The 23,953-nt window shown below is 41.0% G+C and overlaps 1 protein-coding gene across 3 annotated transcripts in view; it reads left to right on the top strand.

Annotated features, from left to right (window-relative positions):
• Positions 1-23,953, top strand: part of ASAP1 (ArfGAP with SH3 domain, ankyrin repeat and PH domain 1) — a 323,210-nt gene that overhangs the window by 17,809 nt on the left and 281,448 nt on the right. For 2 of the 3 annotated variants that reach the window (XM_039523659.1, XM_039523657.1), the window contains exon 1: positions 21,895-22,235. The exons of the other annotated variant lie outside the window; for it this stretch is intronic. The gene's annotated coding sequence lies outside the window, so the exon portion shown is untranslated. Of the gene's footprint in view, positions 1-21,894; positions 22,236-23,953 lie in introns of those variants that run through there. 3 annotated transcript variants of the gene reach the window in all.

Raw genomic sequence — 23,953 nt, 5'->3', positions numbered from 1 at the left:
AAATATGAATGCACATAAAATTAAAACTTTAAGGAGTACCTTAAAAAGTGCTTTTAAAAATCTACTGTTCATACCTATGCCTAAGTGAGGAAGACATATTGGCAACTGGAAGTTCACCAAGATTTCAAATAGCCAAAAAAATGAATTTAATCATTTCACTCAGATTTCTCTGGCAAGCTGCAGAGCCTGCTGTGAAGAAGTCAGACACTGAAATATGGAGTTAAAGTACTGAGCATGAGAAAAGATTTTGCCTAAGGAAAAATAAATGGAATATTCCATGTGTAGGTAGTGAATGTCATTTGATTCCATATTTTAGAGGTGACCTAGCACTGCTCCTTCAGGGTGGATGTAATTATCCCGTACTCATGGAAAATGCAGAATTCAATGTCTAGTGTGTCTATTCATAATAATATATTTAGCACTTTTACAGCTATTTACATCTTCAAGTATTTTATCACTATTAACACCCCTATACATTAAGTCTGTGTAATCTGGGAGAAAAGAGGGTGGTTTCCCACCCTGTAGCAATTTTGGTTGGTAAAGATACCAATTTGAGATAGCATTCACCTCATATCATTGCCATATCCCAGACCTCTGGTTTCTCTGTGTTCTTTCTGTATTTATACCCTCAACTCTAATGTTTGTTCCACTACTGAGCTAGTCACAACTCTGCCAGATTTGTCACACCACACATAGCTGGTTTGAGTCAGGCAGACTGCATCTGAAAAGGAATGTTCTAGATGGGGGCACTGCGGTACCGAGTGAGGCACTAAAAGAGCGATAGTCCTTGAAAGATAAAGGAGTCCTGACAACAGTTGCCAACTTTCACACGGTAAATAAGCACCCCGACTTTCACAATAAGCCACATATCAAGCTAATCCCATTTCAAAACAAGGCAAAAACAAGCCAATCCCTAAAAACCCCAACACTCTATGTGACTAGATCCGCCCAGCGAGCAGTCTGGGACTATGGTGGGCCTGCTGTGCACCCCTGACTCTCTTTCCCCCCCCCCTTTGCCCCTCCTTGCCAGGACCCGATCAAAAAAAAGAAGCAACAAGCCACAAGCCAAAAACTACCCAACAAGCAACATACAAGCCAATTAAGCGAAAAAGAAGCCTGATTTCTGTATTTTTTTTCATGGGTTTGGCATGTCTGGTCCAGACCTGCTTTGCACTAAAGAGCTGTGATCCAAGAGCAGGATCAATATGGTACCTCTAGGGTAGAAACAAGATCTGAGAAGCAGGGTCAGATGGAGCTGACCTGATGGCAAGGCTGAGAAATTAAAGCTTGGTGCAGTGGCTGGGGAGAAACCAGTGAGAGGCTCAAAGCAGGGAGTGACAGGAACAGATTGACAGGCAAGAATGGTCATTTTGGATGAACTGAAGGAAGTAATATGAGGGTTGGGGAGGCCAGACAGGAGGTTCCAGCAAACAATGCTGAACCCATAGACCTTCAAGTTAAATCCACCCTGAAAATAACATGCCAGTGATACCAGAATTACACTGATATAGTCACAGGGCTCTGTTTCCCCATCACTGCCTGAGAGATCTACAAGGATAATTTCCTTTAACTCTGCTGACAGTTACACATATCAGTCCCCTGAGTATTGATGCATGACTGTAATGGTTTCAGTGTCACTTTTTCTCAAAACAGTGAGTAAGATTAATGCAACACTGCTGACTTTTTTTCTGGGTGCAGCGAATAAATGGGTAGGTAACATGGCAGAGCTTTAATTATATCGTATTGTTATTAGTCACTCTAAAGGAATTTGGGCATACCAGATTGACAGAACATGAATCGTACAAAGGAAGACAGTCGGGAATAAGTCTATGTACATTCATTTGTATCCTGCCTGTGACATCCCAGAGAGCCTCGTGGCATGCAGCTGGCTGCCTGGGGTCTCCACAGCACTGCCAAGCACATCCTCAGGAACTGATGATCTAATTACTCTGATCTCCAGTTAAGGAGCTCCAACAGGAAAAATTTTTAACAAATCTCATAAAACCTCCTTTTTTGGTGAATCTGTAAGTTAACTCTCTCCTTTTTTTTTTAATTATTCCACTTTAGAATTCAACTATTTAATGATTGTGGGCCAGATTCTCTGCATCTGCTGGGTGAAGGGAGAGCTGTCAAGAAACTGATTATAACTCCCTAATTCTCTGGCTGACCCCAGGCCCAGACCCCCATGACCTGCTCTGACCTGTGCCAGCTGGCAATGGTCGGCAGAGGACCATCTGCCAGCTGGGGACAGCCAGAATGCATTGCATTCCGGCTACTCCATTCCCTTCCCCACCACAGGGAGAGAGATGGAGTCAGCTCTTCCAGTTTTAGGCCTGCCGAGGATGCCTCCATGAAGGGGAATTGCCATGATGGGATCTGCAGCCAGTCTTCACTCCCTCTGCACCATCTGAGCCTGAGCAGTACAAAGGAACCGGAATAGGGTAGGGAATCTGTCCTAGTGGGTCAAACTTCTGCTCTTTTACACCAGGTTAGCCCCAATAGGGTTGCCCAAATCTAAACGAAAGAGGGATTCAGCTCTTGCTAAGATGACCAGATGTCCCAATATTAGGGGCTTTATGTGTTATATAGGCAACTATTACCCACCCCACTCCCAAAAAAGAAAGTGTCCTGATTTTTCGCGCTTGCTATCTGGTCACCCTAGTTCTCACCTACAGCATTTGCAGTTTGTATCACGCCACTGTGAGAAGCTATACAAATAATTGTAACTATACTATTGAAGGGGCGAGTAGCAAAGATTTCTGGGATAGCAGAGAGCCCTGCATTTACATTTGTGTGCATGCTGAAAATTGCAAGTTGGATGAATGCACAGAATTGACCAGCCAAACGTTCCCTGGGAGGCAGAACATCCTACTCTGTATTCTGGTTTTATGGTAAAGGTTGGTTTTCAGTTCAGGCTGGTTGCTTTATTAATGTACTGATGGACTAGTTAGCTGTCTGCACAAATCCTCCTGTGCCTTTGAATTCCACCATATCCATTTAATATCCCCAAATGCCTATTGTTGCAATCACTATCTGAAGAGCTGAGTAACTTCCCCCCCTCCCCCATTTATTTGCGAGTCCAAATAAACAGGGCAATATGTTCCATTTAACAGCTGGTAACATACCCCTGTCATATTAATTCATGTATGTGTGCTGCACAGACACATATGATTGCTCTAATCTTAGGTGACACCAACATGGTGTATGGACTGTTCACAATCATTTCTAATATTTGCAAGTTACAAAGCTTGTTATGCTGTTCACTCCCTGGTCCCTGCTCTGCACAGACCTTTCATTACAGAAACAGCTGCTAGTGCAGCTCTAGCTATGGGTTTGCCAGAGTTTCCATTATAAACCCCTATTTTCAAGGGGTTACTGCAACTCAGCAATAAAAAGTTGCTCCAGGCTCAAACTTGGCCTAAATGGTCTCTAGTGGGAGAGTGAATAGTTAAACAAAAGAAATTCACTATCCCTACGCAGACTGCTTCTTCCAAGTGTATTTTATATCTATATATAATATGCTTGGCCCTTGAAAAATTAGCTATTTATTAAAATAACAAAGTCACTGACTTCAAAGTTTTATTTCTTTGTTTAAACAAACATGGCAAGGTGATTTCAGTTCGAAAAGCAGCTACTGTGCAAAACAACACCAAAAGTAAGAAGAATTTTTTTAAAGGTAGACTTTCACAGGTGGGGCTGGTCTTTTTAGGGTGGTGTGCCTAGTTATCCAGCACACTGTGCTGAGCAGGGCAGCTGGGTCAGGTGACCAAGATCACTTGTTAGCAGCCCTGGGGTGCCTGATCCAGTAGGGAGAAGGGGAGAGGCTTCAAGGAAGGTGCCTCTAGGGGAAATTCAGGGTTAGAGAGGGTTGAGGAAGGGAGTCTCCACATGAGGCAGATACAAAGGTCTGGCTAGAGTAACCTCCAGTTGAAGGCAGGAAGCTCTCCATAGGATAGGCTGGGCAGGAGCAGGAACCATAAGAGGAGCAACAATCTAAAGAGAAATTATATTTGAGAAAACACCAGGTATTAGGAGATGATCCCATGACAAAATTCCTTGGCCAGAAATGGAAAGAAAGTGCTTGCAACTGAATAGAATGTTGTGGCATTGACTTGTGTTTGTGGAGGGACGGACGAGGACAAGCTGGACAAAGATGATTAGGAGCTGGGTTTGGGGAGCCTGAAAAGGGGCTGAAGGGAGCTGGGGAAAGATTTGCTTTGCTTTAAGGTAAACTTAAACATTTGAAGTGTTGTGATGTTTTCATAAACCAGTTCCCCCAGCAATGTTATATCTCTCATATGAGAGCTGGGTACAGTTATTGGGAAGACCAAGAAAGGGAAACTGAGGCAGCAGCATGTTCTGATGCCAAATTGGGTACGACCTTGTTGAATAGATTCACTGTGCTCATCCAAGCAATTACACTTACAGACTAAAGGTGCTGATCCTGCAAAGCCTTAAAGACACGAGTAATCCCATTGACTTCAGTGAGACTACTCACACGTGTAGAGTTCAGGATGTGTGTAAATGTGTGCTGGATCAGGGCCTAAGTGATATAGAACTCATAGATGAGGAAAGAGCCCCAGTGCAGTACCTGTAACTACTCATCTTGTGCTGCGATCCTGTTAGATTTCACTGTTTAAGCAGGGTGGCTCAGTACTGGGTTGGGAGGACTCCAAGAAAAACCCAAGTACCGAAGGAAATGGTTTTCTGATTCATTAAGTGGCACCCTTTCCTCTGAATCAGTCCTAAACAAAAGCCCAAGCCTGGTGTTAGGAGAAAACTCTGCCTTTGGACATGCTGTCATTCAGAGGAGATGGAAAACAAACATCCTGTCCACTGTGGCCACAAAAAAAAAACATGGCACTGCTTGCGAGAGTAGGTTTCTTAGCCCCAGAGTTATGGCCAATGTCCAACTTATGCAACTACATTCTACATACCTAAATTCCCAGTGTAGGTTCCTATTGTATAAGATATTCTGCTTCACTTTTTGGCCTCAACAGTTATGTAGTGTTGCTGTGCACTGACAAATATCTGTTGCATTCCACCCTGAAGGTGAGCAAAGTGATTTCTCTATGTACATAAAAGGATTTGGGTTCCCTTGGGGAACAAGTGCAGTATAAAGACTCAGCTCTGCCTCCCTTACTCACATTTACTTACTGTGCAGATAGTCCCTTGAAATTAGGTACTACTCAGTATGATTGAATCGGTTCTTAAACATCAAGTGATATGGTATTAACTAGAGACCAAACTAAGAGAAAGTGAGACCCACTAGTACTGCCAGGAAGCTGAGTTCCAACAGTCAATAGATTGAAGTTCCTCTGAAAGAGGAATTAAGGTGTCTCATGGCTATAATTCACAAATTAAAAAGTTCCTAACCTGCTCATTGACAGAATTACTCTATTATATTCTATCATCTACAATCCACTAGGGAATTTTTTGATTCTATATAGGGCTGGCCTCCTCCAGTTCTAAACTGCACACCACCCTCTGGTGCTTTGCTCTGTGACACAAACTCTCAAGAACATCAAGACCAAATTTAGAACAGGATTTGGGGACTTGAGTAGTAGTAGGAACTATGTCAAGCTTACCTTTTCATGAAGACGTTATTTATCCCCTTCGATAACTTTCTTCTCCTGGCACATATAAATCAGTTGTCACAAGAGAGAAGAGTGAAGTGACCTTCCTCAGCGCTCCATTGATAACAAACTTTAATTGACCAGAATGTCCCAAGTGAGAAAAAGCCCCCTCTGCATTTCTTCCAGCAATTTACTCCTGTGTCTTTTACTTCATAGCACATATGGTTTTGCTTTAATGACGTTACAGCTCTCCTATGCTTTCTGTAATTATGAATTAACATTAAAACGCTGACAATAGCCTTCTCTTTCTGTTGGAAAGCCAAGATGCCCACAAAGGGAAGGCATCAGATGATTGGAACTTCTTGTTGTTACTGGAGTCCTGTCCCTAGCCACTGTCACATTATTCTCTTCTGCCACATTGTTCTATATGGCCTGTTATGACAGACAGCAGGAAAAATCCAAATGATTGCCAAGATTTTAAAATTTTGCCTTCACTATCAGACAAGTACCATCCATACAGAGTGCTCAGTAGGGTTTTCATGCATTAAAATGTTCATCCCTGTGTAATCACAGCTGATATCAGATTTGTGCTCTGTTTCATTCTGAAATTTCCAATTTGTCCATTTGCATTTTCTGCAAGTAAAAAGTTCTCTGAAAACATCTGTTCGATGTGTAGCAGCAGTGAAAAAAGCGAACAGCATATTAGGAACCATTAGGAAAGGGATAGATCATAAAACAGTAAATATAATCCCACTATATACACCCACACCTTGAATACTGCCTTCAGTGCTGATAGCTCCATCTCAAAAAAGATATATTAGAATTGGAAAAGGTGAAGAAAAGGACAATGAAAATTATTAGGGGTATGGAACAGTTTCCCTACAAGGAGAGATTACAAAACCAGACTGTTCAGTTTAGAAAAGAGATTATTAATGGGCAGAGAGATGCTAGAGATCTATAAAGTGATGCATGGTGTGGAGAAAATGAACAGGGAAGTGTTATTTACCCTTTCACATAACATGAGAAATAGATGATGAAAATAGACTCATAGACTTTAAGGTCAGAAGGGACCATTGTGATCATATAGTCTAGTCTTCCTGCATATTGCAGGCCACAGAACCTCAGCCACTCACTCCTGTGATAGACCCCTACCCTCTCGCTGAGTTACTGAAGTCCTCAAACTATAATCTAAAGACTTCAAGTTACCAAGAATTCACCATTTACACTAGTTTAAACCTGCAAGTGACCCATGCCCTATGCTGCAGAGGAAGACCAAAACAACCTCAGGGTCTCTGCCAATCTGACCCAGGGGAAAATTCCTTCCCAATCCCAAATATGGCAGTCAGTTAGACCCTGAGCATGTGGGCAAGACCCACCAGGCAGATACATCTTAAAGAATTCTCTGTAGTAATTCAAAGTCCCTCCCCATAATAGGCAGCAGGTTTAAAACAAACACAAGGATGTAGTTTTTTACTTCCTGTTCACACAACACACAGTCAGCCTGAAGAACTCATTGCCAAGGGATGTTGTGGGTTCAAAAAAGAATTATATAAGTTTACGGAGGATGGGTCCATCAATGGCTATTAGCCAAGACAGTTAGGAATGCAACCTCATGTTCTGGGTGTCCATAAACCTCCAAATTCCAGAAACTGGGAATGAGCGACTGGGGATGGATCCCTCAAGCTTGCCCTGTTCTGTTCATTCCCTCTGAAGCATCTGGCACTGGTCGCTGTTGGAAGATGGACCATTGTCTGACCCTGTATGGCCATTCTTATGTTCTAAATAAATAATGTATCTTGCCTTTTTTTCAAACTTTTCTTGCACAGATATTAAAAAGTGCTGAAAAACAATGTATTTCAAATTACACTTTGATGTATATCTATTTACCTTAAGACACAATTTGATACTTCCAAATGCAGTTAGAATATGTTAATACTATACATGCAAAAAAAGCTCCTTCCCACTGTAAATAAAGCTGTTTTTTTTAATATGTTTCTTCTTCAAAGATGAGATAATAAACTTTTCCATCCGGGATCCAACCCAGCTGTGGAGAAAGAACAGCAGCAGCATCCAAAGTAGCAGTAACAGCAGACTTTGGTGTCAAAGTTCAGTTCCCAGTGCCATCCTGTTGTTTATATGTGATTAGGGAAGTAAACGAGTTGGAAAAATACAGTCAAGTACATCAGGGTAAGGCATTATAATCAGCTGAACATCCCTCCGTTGTATAAGCATTGGTGTTGAATTAGCATTTTTTTATTTTGCCTATTAAATATAAATGTGTGGCCTTGTAAGCAACTTGCATGTAAACAACTGCTAAAGCAGAACACCAACAAAGTATGGCATAACATTACTAACGCAGAGGTTCCCAGAATGTGGTTCCTGGCCCACTTGTTGGTTATCTACCAGAGAGCTCGCTGCTCAGGTGGTATGCTGGCTTTCTTCCTGGTTTCGAGCTGAATGAAACAAAGCCAGAGGAAGAGGAAGAGAGATTAAATAAATAGCAAAAAATGTTAGTGTGGTTAACTTTTTCAAAAAGGTCAATACTCTTATTACCTTAAAGGCAGCTTTAAAGGAAGGCACAAAATACTTTCTCAATGTAACTTTTCCATATAACATAAATTGCCATAGGGATGTTATACAATCGTGGGAGGTGCCCATGAGACAATCTCAATAGTAAGATGTGGGGCCTGTTATAGGAAAGTTGGAGAACGTCTGCCAGAGCGCAACTAGGTTTCCATATCCTATTTGCACAGTAAAATATAGCCTGCCAATTTGAGCAGATTTTTTTCAAAGATCCCACAAGCACAAGAGAACAATGTTAACTTCCATCTGTCCTACATAGGTTCTCTTCAGCTTTCGCATGAGAGAATGGATTTACCCAGATCCTAGTAGAAGACAAACATAGCACAAAAAATGCAGGACCATATGCTCCTATGGCTAATGTGCCACATGTCACAAAAAAGCCGTGCGAATTGGCAGAGTGTCTGACATGTCAAATGTGACTAAGTAAGATTATGCCAATAATTAAAAATGGATATTTACTGCCCCCCAGTATTTGTGATATTCCCTGTGCTTACAATGGGAAGTACTGCAATGAAGAACTTAGGGGCCTTATTTAAAGCCCATTAAGGTCCATAGAAGGACTCCCCTTGACAGGCTTTGGATCAGGCTCTGTTAGTGGTGGGGCTGGTTGCACTGTCTAGTATGAAGGCTGCCTGACACTGCCCATTATAACACCCTTTTTTCAGTGGCTTATTGTCACTGTTCAGGGAAACTGCACCAGTAATCCACCTCTATGGTCCAACAGGGACACCCACCTTTCAGTTTCCAGCTCTCCGCCATCACCTCTCTTGGGCAGCGACCCACATCTCTCTCCCTCCTGACCAGGTTTTTTCAAGGGTGCCTAATTCCCTGCCTACATTGTGTCAAGTATCAGAGGGGTAGCTGTGTTAGTCTGCATCTGTAAAAAGCGACAGAGTCCTGTGGCACCTTATAGACTAACAGACGTATTGGAGCATAAGCTTTCGTGGGTGAATACCCACTTCGTCAGATGCAGTGGGTTTTCACCCACAAAAGCTTATGCTCCAGTACATCTGTTAGTCTATAAAGTGCCACAGGACTCTGTCGCTGCCTACATTGTGTTAATCCCAGCAAGTCCTACAAGCCTGCATCTGCACTTTGCTCTCTTCTCAGAGGCTACAAACAGTTGTAATTGCCCACAGTTAGAAGTTACCACTCAGCTCTTTCTAAGCAAGCTCACTTATTCTTAAAGTGAAATAATTACAGAGAAAATATATCAAAAACAATGAAAGAACCTTCACGCATGCTCATAAGCTTACCAGAGGTCACCCATCCGTCTTGTGGGCCTCCATAGGCCAAAGTCCTTCCAACCCTTCGCAGGATGGACTGGAGCTCCCCTTGGACAGAAATTCCAGCCCATTTCCTGTGTCAGAAAGAAGGCCTGAGTCAGTTTAAACTCAGGCTATTTATCCAAAAGTACTTTCTTTGTCCGTTGGTCTCTGGAGAATCCAGTCTGAACTAGTATAGGTGAAACTGTCCAGGTGGGGGTACTTCTCTGGGGTGTTACTCGCTGAGTGAATTTGTCTGATCGCCCCTCACTGTTCTTAGCTGCTGGAGGAGCTGTGGTCACCCTTGCCAAGGGAATTACATACAATCCCTGGCCCGCAATGAAACGTAAACTTGACACAGTAAGATCTCCCCAAGATATGGCAATTGCCATATCTGTCACACTTACAACTTTGCTGAACTTTTACCATTGGGCTCAAATTTTCCATGCTGCATGTCAGCCTCATATCAAGGTTTTTGGAAAATTTCAGCCAAAAAGGTTCAGCTGTTTTTGGAAAAAGAGGCCAGGGAAAAAATACATTGTTTTTTTTTTCAAGGTTAAAAAAGTTCAGGTGACCTTTTCTTTGGAAAGCTTTAGTGCCTCTGCATTGAGCAGGAATTTGAAATTTGGCCTTTATGTCAGGAATGTGCCTTTTGCCATCCACATGAAAATCTGCCAAAATTTGGCCAAGTTATAAGCCTTTGAAAAACTTCAGTTTGCACATGCCAGTAGAGGATGCTAGGGTGGGGGATAAGGATTGGCGGGGAGACTGAGATGGGATTTCCAAAAGTTGAGACTAGGACTTGCGGGGTAAAGAGACCAAGATTGGGACTAGGTAGGTGAGGAAAATGGGACTGAAATGAGGGGGCAGGGGTGGGGAAGACAGGCTGGAGGGGACACACTTGGAGGTAATGGAGAGATTCCCCTTCAGAATCTTGACTGGAATCCAAGATTCCTGAATCTCACCATTCCTTTGCTATCAGAAAATATCTCTGAAACCCTCCGGCAAAATGTCCCATTTCTCTCTAATGCTGGTCCACACCGAGGATGACAACCTACTGTTTCTATCAGTTACACTGTTAGCTCAAGTGGCAGAGGTCTGTGCGGTGAATCTACCTGCTAATAATCCATGTGGGTGTCAATATGATGCCACATGATTGAATTTCTCTGTGTGTGTGTGTGTTTCAGTTTGCTTTTTTTAAAACCTAGAAAAATACACACAAAAAAACTGTTACAAAAAACCTCATTATTGAGCTTGCAACATCAAGCACTCAGAAGTTAGGAAATGCCAGAATTAAGGTTGTCTGAGCAATTAATTTGACCCCTTTGTGTGCATGCATCATCATAGAATCACAGAAATGTAGGGCTGGAAGGGACCTCAAGAGGTCACCTAGCCCAGTCCCCACATTCAGGCAGGGCCAGGTAGACCTAGCCCGTCCCTGACAGCAACTGAATGGATGGTGCTCATTCAGGAAGAAGCTGTTCCCTATTTTGCTTTCACTTTGTTGCTCAGTGTGTGCCCCTGTGGTGGGGTTTACAGACCCCTCACTAAGAGTGACAGTGTGATGGAGCTGTACTGAGCTCGGAAAGCTCCACCCTCCAGCAGCTGCAGAGCATCCTGCACATTGAAGGGCTGACTTGCAAGGTGACTCTGACAATCAAGCAGGGGGAGAGGCTGCCTGCAGAAAGGTAGCAGTCAGCCTCTTCTAGGACAGAGGACTCCACTGGGGAGAGACTGTGGTAAGGTCTGTTTGGGCAGTAGGGGCCTGACCCCTTTTTCTCTCCCTTACAAGGGAGACTCATTGGACACCAGGAAGGGAGCTGTGAAGCCCTAGCTGACTATCGGAACTGTTGAGACTGCTTGAGCAACCCTCTTCTGGGAAGGAGGCAGAGTGCTGTGACCTTGCCCCAAACTGAGGAGAGACGGGGGTGGCAGGAAGTGGCCCGGGGAAGCTGGTCTGGGGGTATTAGCTAGAAGGAGCTGAGATGCTCCTCACCTCTACCCTGTTTAGCCCTGAGCTGGCACCTGGTGGAGAGGGAAGGGATGGGTTCCCCCTACCCTTCCTCTGCCCCTTCTCTGACTGGGGTAACCTGGAGAAGGATGGACTGTAACTTGACTGCTAGACTCCCCGATTGCCTGAGCAGGCCACCCCCAGGACTTCGGGGACTGTTGAACTGTGGCCTGCCGACTCAGCCTTCTGGACCCTAAGTGAACCCCACTACATCTCTGAAGCCTTAATTCTGGAATAGCCTAACTTTCTGTGCTTGGCTTTGCAACCCTAAGAATATTCTTTCAACATTTGTTAATATTGGTATACACTGCACCATGGCCCTCCTCGTGCTTCCACTGAAACCAATGGCAAAACACCCCCTCAGTCAGGTCCTAGCTTTACAAAGGAACTGCAACACTAGAAGTGCAGGCTGGTTTGTAGAGAAAGTCCACATATCCGACAAAGAGTGTGTGCATGCTTCCCTGCAAAATCAGCATAAGTCAGTACAGAAATACCATCGTGCATTTATGCTGGCCTAGGCAACACTTGCATGGTTTTGGGAGCTCATGGAGACTTTTTCCTGCCTTCATAGCGCAGCTCATCTCTGATTTCCAGGGATTCTGGATTGTTTGATACAATTCAGTGTCTTCTGGCAAGTGTTTGAATGTGGTACTGTAACATGATATTTAAGCTTTGGAGGTTTTGCAGAGTGGGTTTTACAGCTACGCTTGCAGGGCTGAGGCATGTTGGCTTTTGTGCAGTTCTAAGTGTAAGTCACAGTGTATATTGAATCATCGCTCTTTTGCAGAGCTTTTCACACATTTTGTTGCCTCCTCTGGTTTTAACTACCCAGGAAGTGTTATCTGGTTCTTTTCTGAGCATTAGAACTGAAAGAATGCAAACGGAACAAAAGTGTAGGTGTGAAGGGAATTGTGCCTGTCTTGTTTCTGAAACTTTAGCCTGACAAGGAATATGTGCATTAATAGATTTATTGCTGTACTGAAAAAAGTTATACATCCAGGTAGTATCAAAAAAGTTAATTGAAAAGCAACTGGGAAGGCATGTTATTTTTAGGAGTTAGTTAATTCACAGCATTTTGTGCCTAAAATAAGGTATCCAACTGTTTAATTCTGAGTCATCTATGTTCAGATAGTATTACATAAGAAGAATATTTTAGTGAACTCTAGCATCTAACATACTTGCCATATTCATTGTATTATAAATTCACACTGTGCTAGAAAGTCTTTAGAAAATTACAGTTTTAAAGCATTAACAAAGCAGAACAATATTTTAGGTACAGTAACTCTTATGTTGTAAAATGCTGACTTTCCTAATTATGTTTTGAAATATTCCATGTCTTTTTATTATCATTTTCTCTCTTGCAGTTTGTGCTGTACTTATGTAGCCAGGAACATGTGTTTCAAATTATCTTAGTTTTTCAAACTAGCTTTGTGTTCAATGGCAAACTCTTTTTTTTTTAAAGTACAGCTCCTCCTCCCAAAGAAGTTAACCCTTCTTACTCCTTACACAGCGGACAGCAGTGGTTGTTGATTCTAAATCCATTCTAGATCTAATTTAATCAAGAAACCACTTTAAACGTCTCCTAGACAAGAGTTTATAAGCTGCTAAACTCTCAGAATGTTTTATGAGACAAAATCAAGTGTTCAGATTGAAATCATACAAAGCATAGGAGAGGGAAAAGATGTCATCCAGTCTATCCTCTGCAATACATTTTCTAATATTCTATATAGTAAAGAATCCAGTGTAACCATTTACTACTATAAGTGTAGATGTTCTAGACATCTCAATTTTTTGCTTATGTACATAGCCCCCATCACCTTAGTATCTGAGCGCTGCACAATCTTTAATGTATTTATTCTCACAACACCGCCATGAGGCAGGGAAGTGCTGTTACCCCTATTTCACAGCTAGTCTCTCTGCACATCAGTTTTCTAAGTGACTTGCCCAAGGTCACTCAGGAAGCCTGTAGAAGAGCAGGGACCTAAGTGCTAGTCAGTTCCCTAAGCACTGGACTATCCTTCCTTTCCAGGATATGGAAATGAAGATGTGACATGACCTTTGGTCACTATGGCACTAAATGGAGCCCCATTGTCCATTCGCTTGCACTACTTGTGAGTGAGAGGAAAAATACAAGATGCATCATTTCAATGGATGGGATAACTTGCATCAGAAGGGCTGTGTGGGTACAATTTCCATGGCAGCTCTCAGGAACAGCCAAGGGCGTATAGGAACTTGTTTCTAAAGTGTTGTGCTTGTGGGGAAATTGATGCAGCTATCTGAAAAGGAGGCATGCCTATCAAGAGGAGGCAGAGTGTGGCATTGTCTCCCTCACTAGCAACCATGCTAGCCCAGACAATAATGGAGCCGGAGATAAAGCAGCCAGAGGGAGCTTTAACTCATGCTTTGTGTCCTATGGCCCTCTACCATGCCTGTGCTGTGTAGCTAAAACAGATGTGCAATCAGCATAATATACTGCAGTGCTTGAAAGCCCCAGACAATAACACAGCACAGGCTGCCTGCATGGGGCTCTGGGATGCAGTTCTGCCAAGCCAGTGTCATGGCTTCAGCTGGTGAACGCAAGCACATCTATGCACAGAGACACATGATGAAGACCTGGGCACCAAACAGCTGCTGGAGAATTGTTTTGATTTCCAAGTCTGACTAAGTAACAGACTCCTTAGGGTGACCAGACACCAAGTGTGAAACATCGGGACAGGGGTGGGGGGTAATAGGAGCCATATAAGAAAAAAAGACCCAAAAATCAGGACTGTCCCTATAAAATCGGGACATCTGGTCACTCTACAGACTCCTATAACCCAGGTATAACGAGGACAGGAAAGCAGTGAGGAGCCATCAATGCACATTCCTGTGACATAGGCTCTCTCAAAATGCACTCCAAAAAAGAGCTATGGTTCTTTTGTCTTACTGAGTAGCCTATCCTGTGATAGTCCCTGTGATTCTCCTATTTCACTTCTCTCCTGAAACACCACAACTCTATGGGCTGATTTCTAGTCCCAAGCACTTTGGTTACAGGAGAGGAAGTGGCTGGGTGCTGCCACCTCGCTTGTACCCTTGTGACACTTCACCTTTCAACTCCTCTTATCTGACAGTCCTGGGCCCCCTTCTGGCTCCTGTCACTGTTGTCTTTGCAACTTTGCAATACACTGCTTTAGTATTTTTCACTGCTGTTTGTTTGTCAGCACTTTTTCCTCACTCTTTTCTCACCTTTTAATGCTCTCTTGGACCAGCTGGCTTCAGGTTCTAAACACCTACGTATGCATCCCCACACATAGATAAACCCTCTCAGCTAAAATTGTTGCAAACACATAAAATTGTTGCAAACACACAGAATTAATTGTTTTATGTTTTAATATAAACTTCCTAGTTGTATGTATAAAGTCAGTGATCATGTTATCTTCCTTATCCATTTCCAAAGCCATATCCGAATTGCACTTAGAATTTTATTTTCATTTTTCTAGAGACATTTCTTTCCTCTTGTCCACTGAACTCTGGGGTAAGGGATATTCTCTGATATACGTTTGCCTTGAAACGGAATCATATGAAGTTTTAATATTTGCCAACTCTTACAACTTCACGGCAAGTCTCATAATATTTGGCATTTTTCTTAAAGCCTCTGCTCCAGGAATCAAAGGATTATATGAGAATCTTAGTTTTAATTTTTTGGTTTTTAGACTTTTTAGCCTTCACTGTTGTGGGGTAAACCTTGAAAACGAGGCTCATGTACACCATGCCGGGCTCAGAAAGAACCCCAAAGTTTGGCTTAAAACATATGAGATTTAAAAAAAACAAACAATCTCAATATTTGTTTAGGGCCTGAGTCCTCATTTTTGAATGCTTGGAGTTTTGCAATACTGCAACTGTAATTTAAATTCTCTAAAATCAGCCAATGGCAGCATGGCAAGGAGCCATTTTTTCTACCAGTTCTTGTGAGGGATGGCAAAAAGCAGTGTAGTGACAAAAGGGAAACACACACATGGCCTGAGATTCACAGGATGTCCTATGAAATATTTTCCCTGCTTTTTCTGCATGGCTGTAAATCCAAGATGAACGACGCAGACGAACAGTGACTGTACCCAACTTTTAAAATTCCCTTACGTTGCATTATGTTGCTAGAAAGCTTTTAGCAATATGTTGTATTTTGACATGTTCATTTGCAGTATTTAATTCAACTACTCCATGTCTCTGTAGGTTGTATGGAGTTCTAGACAGGTTTTTGATCCCTGCAAACAAAGCAGGAACTCAAGCTGTGGGGAAGTCTGTTTGTGAATCTTTAGTTGGCAGAAAAAAAGGCAGACGGTTTGAGACAGATTTGGTTCTATGCTGTATATTATGACTAAATATAGTGTAATGTTTAGTTTGAAACTTTCTCTGAAAAACGGCCTCTTTTCATGGAAAATTGTTTCATTTTGTTTCAAAAATTTCCAATGAACAAATCCCCTGAAAACTGTAGTGAGTGTGGACATGGAGATGTCAGTTTCCCACTCTGCTCCCTTCTCTCCCTGCTTTCCTCTTCTCCTTTGCCATTGAAAAAGGGAGGGGAGAAAAAAAAGAGAGGAGAAAAAATTAAAGCTGGAATATTTTCAATCTTTGCATCTCACAGAAAAAATAGAACAGTTAGAAAGGAAACATTTTGAATATTTTCATGTAAAATACTTACCATTTTTGATCAGCTTTAATTATGATATTTAGTGAAACCTCTAGTGGTGAAACAAATTATCTTGTTTTCTTGGTGCAGTTTGCAATAGTCACCAAGGATCAAGTGTCTTTTGTTAATCAGTTTCTAATTCCTGCTATTCCATAATGCTGAGAGATGTTAATTAATTAATAAATGTACCAAAGTGGTGGTAAACCTGTTAGAACACTGCTTCTGTTGTATTTCACTGATTGAACAGTGGGGAAAGTGGTAACATTTGTTGTTTAATATGGTTGGCGGCCCATACCCCGGTTGGGGTGACGGGCATGAATGAATGAATGAATGAATAAGAGCACATGGTGTGCTGTTGTATGAGGAGGGCTTGGTGCTTTTGCTAATGCAAAAAGCTGCCAGCAGGGATGCTAATCTTAAAAGTAAACCTCCTTGATTGCTCATTTAGGAAGGAGAATAACTTAGTAGAACGGGCAGGGATCGCTAAGCAAACATCTTAGAAATTGAAAGGCGTTATGAACAAATATTTTATTGTTACACAGTAAGAAGTCTGTAGAGCAGCTAATTGCTAACACTTTGTGATACAAATACTGTTTATGGCTTATGTTAAGCAGTGTTAGTGTTCATGCAATCTGTCTGTTTTCTAGTCATTTTCTGTAATAGTTTGCCTGAGTTTAAGTGTGTTATAAATCCAGTATATGGTCACAGAGTGAAAGTGGAATGCGTTTCTACACTTCACAGCATTCCAGCGGAATCCAGCTTCTCGCAGTCGCTTAGCGGGCTGGGATCACCAACTAAATATGTCTGGCCAAATTCAGAGGTCTAAAAAGAGTAAATTAACTACATGAGTAAGTTAGTAGTTTTCAAGGGGGAAATACCACATCATAATTGATTGGTGATGAACACGCAAAATTATATCCCAAAACAAAAAAAGTTTGGGGTTTGTGTGTGTGTGTGTGTTTGATTTTTAAATTTTCAGTCTTTTGATAAATCCCCCCAAATTCAAAGAATTTGGATGAAAATAGGAAGGGAAACTATTTTTTTGTTGTTGAAAAAAGGCCATCTTCCAACTATTTGTACCAATATATCCTGCAGTTTCAACACTGAAAATGATAGAATTTGGGGACTAGATGATTTAACTAAATTTTAGTAATTTTTTTTGTCAAATAAACCTTCAATGATAATTAATTAGGAGAGTTGTGTTTTCTGTTTCAGAGACTGAGCTAAATCATCTTGAACTTAACTGAATTAGAAACATCTACTTAATTTAGTAATTTGTAGAGCATTTTGTTGAAAAATTTGAATTATTTTTTACCAGCTCTAGCACTTAAGCATATTAAGATCTAGGGACAGTGGAACAAACCAAGTATAAAGCCCAGCTGATCTGAGCATGTTATGGAGAATATGTGTTTCTTTCTAACTTAGTGGCAAGGATTTTCACATCTGTATTCAATAAAACTTTTGGCTTTTTTGTGTCTGTGATAGTGGATGGCTTGTAGCAGTGTGGTCTTCAAGGAGGCTTACCCTCCGATTTTCAGCTACAGTAATTCAGCTGGCAACGGTTTCAAGCTTTTGTTCTGCTCTGTTTTCATTGTGCAGACTTTTTCCTTATGATTTATTTTTATCAGTTTTATCATTCTACTAACATTCTACCCTTTCCTCTCTATCTGATTAGGCCCGTTCCTAAACATTTCAATCAAAACTCTTTTCCAGATTGATTATTGCATTTTCAACTGAAGAAAATTGTACTTTCCACAAAAAAATTCCAATTTTTAATCAGAAAAGCAATCCTCCTGCCCCGGTGTTTGCAATTTTCAGCTGAAAATATTACAACTTTGGGTGTCTTGATGAAAAGTCAAAATTTTCCATGGAAAACTTCAATGAAAACAATTTTTTTCACTCTTGTTGAAATTTTCCAAACAGTTCTATGCCAGACTACTTGCTCCTCTGCTACTTACCGTAAGATGAAGGTAGCTACAATCCCATTTGTAGTTAGAGAACAATGAAATTGGCTCAAGTCTGATGGTTTCTTTTATTTTGTTCTTTTTTATTATTATTTTGTCTTTGCTCATCATGAGTGAATTGTGTCCCACAGAAGAACATTTGTCTACCTCTGACAGTTATAGCAGACATTAGTAGCAGCAAATTATAGGCCTTCTCCCCTCCCCCAATTCCATTCTTACTAGAGAAGGGTGAAAGTTTTCAAATAAAAATGTTTTAGTTGAGAATGGCATTTTTTCAAAATCAGAATTTTTTGTGAAAACGTTTTTTTCAACAAGGTCTTATTAACTTCTCATCCTTCCTCCCATGCTCCCAATGAGACATTAAAAAGTTAGTTTTACTGTCACTTTCTCATCTGTATCCCCCATGATCAGCTCTGTATGCAGACTCAATTCTTGCTTCTATGCCTGTGCAAGGTTTTTGTCTGGAAATCCAGCATTCTTGGTGGTCTGAGTCCCTCCATGCTGCCTGCTTGCTCAGTTTCTAGGTACTGTTTTGTTTGCCTGTTAATCACACTCTTCCTTGCTGTGGGTCTCATTAGACTGGTGGTTCTCAACCAGGGGTACAGGTACCCCTGTGGGTACATCAACTCATCTAGATATTTGCGTAGGTATACAACAGGCTACATAAAAAGCACTAGCGAAGTCAGTAGCAACTAAAATTTCATACAATGATTTGTTAATACTGCTCTCTACACTATACACTGAAATGTAAGTACAATATTTATATTCCAATCAATTTATTTCATAATGATATGGTTAAAAATTAGAAAGTAAGCAATTTTTCAGTAATAGTATGCTGTGACTTTTGTATTTTTATGTCTGATTGTGTAAGCAAGTATTTTTAAGAAAGGAGAAACTTGGGGTATGCAAGACAGTAGTCTGAAAAGGTTGAGAACCATTGCACTAGACTGATTGCTGCCACTATATTTCGCATACTATGTGCTGGGTAATGTCATATGAGGACACCATGTTTCTAAAAGGAAACTCTCCCTGTATTAAGTGATCTATGTACAGACATACTGTAACTGCAGCAAGCATTGTATCTATCTAAGTTGTCATGGGATAAGAGGGAAAATCCTTTCATGGATTGAGAACTGGTTAAAAGACAGGGAACAAAGGGTAGGAATAAATGGTAAATTTTCAGAATGGAGAGGGGTAACTAGTGGCGTTCCCCAAGGGTCAGTCCTAGGACCAATCCTGTTCAACTTATTCATAAATGACCTGGAGAAAGGGGTAAACAGTGAGGTGGCAAAGTTTGCAGATGATACTAAACTGCTCAAGATAGTTAAGACCAAAGCAGACTGTGAAGAACTTCAAAAAGATCTCACAAAACTAAGTGATTGGGCAACAAAAGGGCAAATGAAATTTAAGGTGGATAAATGTAAAGTAATGCACATTGGAAAAAATAACCCCAACTATACATACAATCTGATGGGGGCTAATTTAGCTACAACTAAGCAGGAAAGAGATCTTGGAGTCATTGTGGATAGTTCTCTGAAGACTTCCACGCAATGTGCAGCGGCAGTCTAAAGAGCAAACAGGATGTTAGGAATCATTTAAAAAGGGATAGAGAATAAGACGGAATATATCTTATTGCACTTATATAAATCCATGGTATGCCCACATCTTGAATACTGCGTACAGATGTGGTCTCCTCATCTCAAAAAAGATATATTGGCATTAGAAAAAGTTCAGAAAAGGGCAACTAAAATTATTAGGGGTTTGGAATGGGTCCCATAGGAGGAGAAATTAAAGAGGCTAGGACTTTTCAGCTTGGAAAAGAGGAGACTAAGGGAGGATATGCTGGAGGTATATAAAATCATGAGTGATGTGGAGAAAGTGAATAAGGAAAAGTTATTTACTTGTTCCCATAATATAAGAAGAAGGGGCCACCAAATGAAATTAGTGGGCAGCAGGTTTAAAACAAATAAAAGGAAGTTCTTCTTCACACAGCGCACAGTCAACCTGTGGAACTCCTTGCCTGAGGAGGTTGTGAAGGCTAGGACTATAACAGGGTTTAAAAGAGAACTAGATAAAGTCATGGAGGTTAAGTCCATTAATGGCTGTTAGCCAGGATGGGTAAGGAATGGTGTCCCTAGCCTCTGTTTGTCAGAGGGTTGAGATGGATGGCAGGAGAGAGATCACTTGATCATTACTTGTTAGGTTCACTCCCTCTGGGGCCTCTGGCATTGGCCACTGTCGGTAGACAGGATAATGGGCTGGATGGACCTTTGTTCTAACCCAGTATGGCCATTCTTATGTTCTTATGTGTACACAGACTGACTTCCTGGTACCTCCTCCAAAGTCTTCCCTCCAGGACCCAGTAAAAAAGTTGAAGAGAGGAAGCCACCTCAGTCATATCACAGTGTGTCTCTTATTTGGTGCCTATATACTTCAACAATGGCCACCCTAAAAATACCTGAAGCAAACATACAGATATTATTCCTGGGACTTCCTATAAAGGATACTTCTGTTACTGGAGAATGTGGGTATCCACCCTCTGTGCCAGGTTGATGAGTGAATGCATATTACTCCTATGTCCAAAGCCTTTCACTGGCTGGGTGACATTCAAGATGCTAGTTATCCTGTACAAAGCCCTCAAGAATGCAGGAGAGTCCACATACCTTTCCAGTATGGCATATGCCCTGTTCAGATGGGGAGATGGGGGCGAGGCATTCTTAGCAGTAGACCCTGGCCTTTAGAATTTATTAACACCCAAAAGTCACCTAAACTTGTACCTGGCCTCTTTTACAGAAAACATAGTATGGTTTCAATCCAGCAAACACATATGTGCTTAACTTTATGCATGTGAATATTCCCACTGACTTCAATGGGACTACTCATGTTTGAAAATTAAGTGTACACATAAGCATTTGCAGGATCAGGGGACAATTATGCACCTACTTTTGCACAAAGTTCTAATGGGTCTTTAAAAGCTACAACTGCTCAGGGTCCTAATTAAGATTTTATCCAATAAAATTAAACTATAGGAAACAACAAAAACCCCATGAGAAAATTATACAACATGCTGTTTTCACGCTACATAGGAAAGTAAACCAAAAGAGACAGAGCAAAGTCTTTATTTAGGCAAAACTCCCCTGGTTTATCCTGTCTAAGAGCGGCAGAGTTTGGCTTTGAAGTAATTGACAAAGTATAGTAAAGGTATTATTTAAAAAAAAATTATCCCTTGTTCCTTTAAGAGTTCTCTCATTTTTTTTAAACTGTCCTTCCTCCATTCTGCTTCAGTCAACAGAATAATAAAATCATCAAATGGTACATGTAAGGTAACACATAGGCTGTATAAATCTGATGTTACAGCAAAAGAAAGAAAAAACTAAAAATACAGATGGAAATAAAGCAAATAGAGGGCTACTAGGTGAACATGGTTAGCAGCACACAGATATTCAGACAGGTTTATCCTGCTGCTTCAGACTAAGGCTGCAATATAATTTACTTTTCAGATGGGGAATACTAACCTAACAAAAATTGCACAATTTAAGTAAAATGTCACCATGTAGAGATCAAAAGCAAGAGGGAAAAAATATCCTCCACAATAGGCTAAAAAGAGTCTCAACAAAGCTCTGCTTGCTCAGACAAACACATAATGAGGAATCCTTTAGACTTTTGAACCCAACTAGACATATTATGTTACAAGGAATGTCAGATTTCAGTTTTAGCAGTCGTCAGGGTAAGGGTTAACTGGAGACGCAGCGTGTTAACTGTATCTGTGGAGATTATGGAATGTTTATCCAGTGATCAGATTTCCTGTTAAGTGTTTGGATTTCCTGAAATCCTTGCTATCGACCCAAGTGCTGTCCACTGAACAGACTTTTGGGGGGGTTTCTTTGTGCTCACATGGTAGGCTTTCCTTCCTGCTCTCTTCCCAGTTGTAGTGCCTGTGTGTCCTCACCGCTCAGGACATTTATGGATGGAAATCAAAACTTTTAGTCTCCAGAAGTCTGTGGACTACTGTACCTTGGATTTTATTTTTTTTTTAACTGGAAATAACAACTGAAGAAACATGGTTTCTTTCAGCGGCCCATGGGAAAGGATGTTTTAGCCTAAAATGGAATAATGGCCATAGGTTTGAGGAACAAGTTTGGAATGGAAATTCAAACTGCACAAGTTCTGGTGAGTTGCAGCATGCTAAATTTAGGTGTGGTTAGTATTGTACAGTACTTAGACAAAGACAAGGTGGGACTGTGTGTCCATTGAATCTGACTGCTAATCACTTTACAACAAACAGATCCATGAGACTGAGGAGATAGGACTTTTTGGGAGTGGGTATGGGGTATACTGGTGAATTTCATTTTTTAATTCCCTGTAAATGCATGCTATTTACTTGAACAAAATATATGGGGCCTGATTCTGCAAATCCTTGCTCTTGCAAGTAACCCTTACTCAGTCTGATTAACTTTAAGAATTGCACATGTAAGCAAGGGCTTTCAGGATTGCGCCAATATATAAGTTACTTGGTAAACCACAATGTCTTGATCTTAGAAAAGACTGAGTGAATCAGAGGTTTTTGTTAAAATAGGAATTTTATGGCTGTATTTTTAATTATATTCCTCATAGGTCTTTTGCATGTTGAATCTAAACTTGGTTTTAAATTTTTAAAAGACTCAGTGTGACACTTTTTTCCTATTGCCTTTTCAAATGCATTTGTAATAGAAGCAAAAATGTATTTAGTGCAGCTGCATTGGGAGAGGCCAAAAAGGGGCTTCTTTTTGTCTGTAGCAAAATTGCTGAAAGATACTCTGTAGCAAATGAATTGTGCAACTAAAATAAAATGTAAGACGTGGCTTATGATTTAACTAGGCTGCACAGCAGTGATAGTAGTCTTGTGTATTTCTAATTAAACCCTGATCACAAATTCAGGGCGTCTGATGGTCTCACAGTCAGTGAGTCAGCATTTGAAAGGAAACATGTGAGGCCCAGTCTTGTTGTCCTTGTTCAGGCAAATCTCTTCTAGAAATCCAGTGCAAGTTCTGCCAGCACCAAAGGGGCAAATCAGACTCAGATAAGCACTGAACTATTGAAAATTGTTTTACACTGTCCTTAAATAAGTGCTCTAGTTACACTCAACACTTCTGAGTTATTTGAATTAGTTCAAAAATCTTTTAGTGGGGGTGGGAGATGAGATGGCCTCAAATTGCTTGGATATTAAGGAGCATCTGTGCTAGAGGGAATTATGTGTAATAAGTTTACTTGAGATATTTACACCTCAGCATTGTTTTCACACTGGAATACTGAAATCTCTCTGAATTTTAATGTATGTTATTGCAGGTCTGGGGCAGTCAAGCCATGTTAAAACTAAAACTCTCTAGGTATTTTAGTGGGAAAATACTTTTCCATTTACAAACTGAAAGAAAGCGCTCACCAACTTCTGCATTTTAATCTTACTGTGTGGAGTCCTTGGGGATTCTAAACACATTTGTTTTTATTTTGGTGCTCCCTCTTCCTGTGCAAAATCTTAGTCCTGATCCTGCAGTTCTTACGCAACGCACTGCTGTCAATAGGAGGCTTTTGTGAGTGAGATTGTCAGGATTAAGCACGTCTCCTTCCATCGGTCTTGTAAGAATGCCATTTTTATTGTTTATTTGTGATGCTGAAGAGAAAGTAGCCAATGTTTTACACATGGAAAGTTGAGATTCTCTTTCAAAGTTGTGCACTTTGAACTTAATCCTTCCCAGACACCCATACTCATGTGAGTAGCTCCTTGGAGCCAACAGAGCCATGAGTAGGGACTTCTCACCTGAGTAATGGTGTGCAGGACTAGACCTTTGGTGTTCTGCTGTGCATTAAAGGCTGTACACTACTTTGGTTGTCTATATGCATGACTGTAAATA

The sequence above is a fragment of the Mauremys reevesii genome, linkage group 2 (assembly GCF_016161935.1).
Source record: "Mauremys reevesii isolate NIE-2019 linkage group 2, ASM1616193v1, whole genome shotgun sequence".
Lineage (NCBI taxonomy): Eukaryota > Metazoa > Chordata > Testudines > Geoemydidae > Mauremys > Mauremys reevesii.
This window is presented reverse-complemented; position numbering and strand designations above follow the sequence as displayed.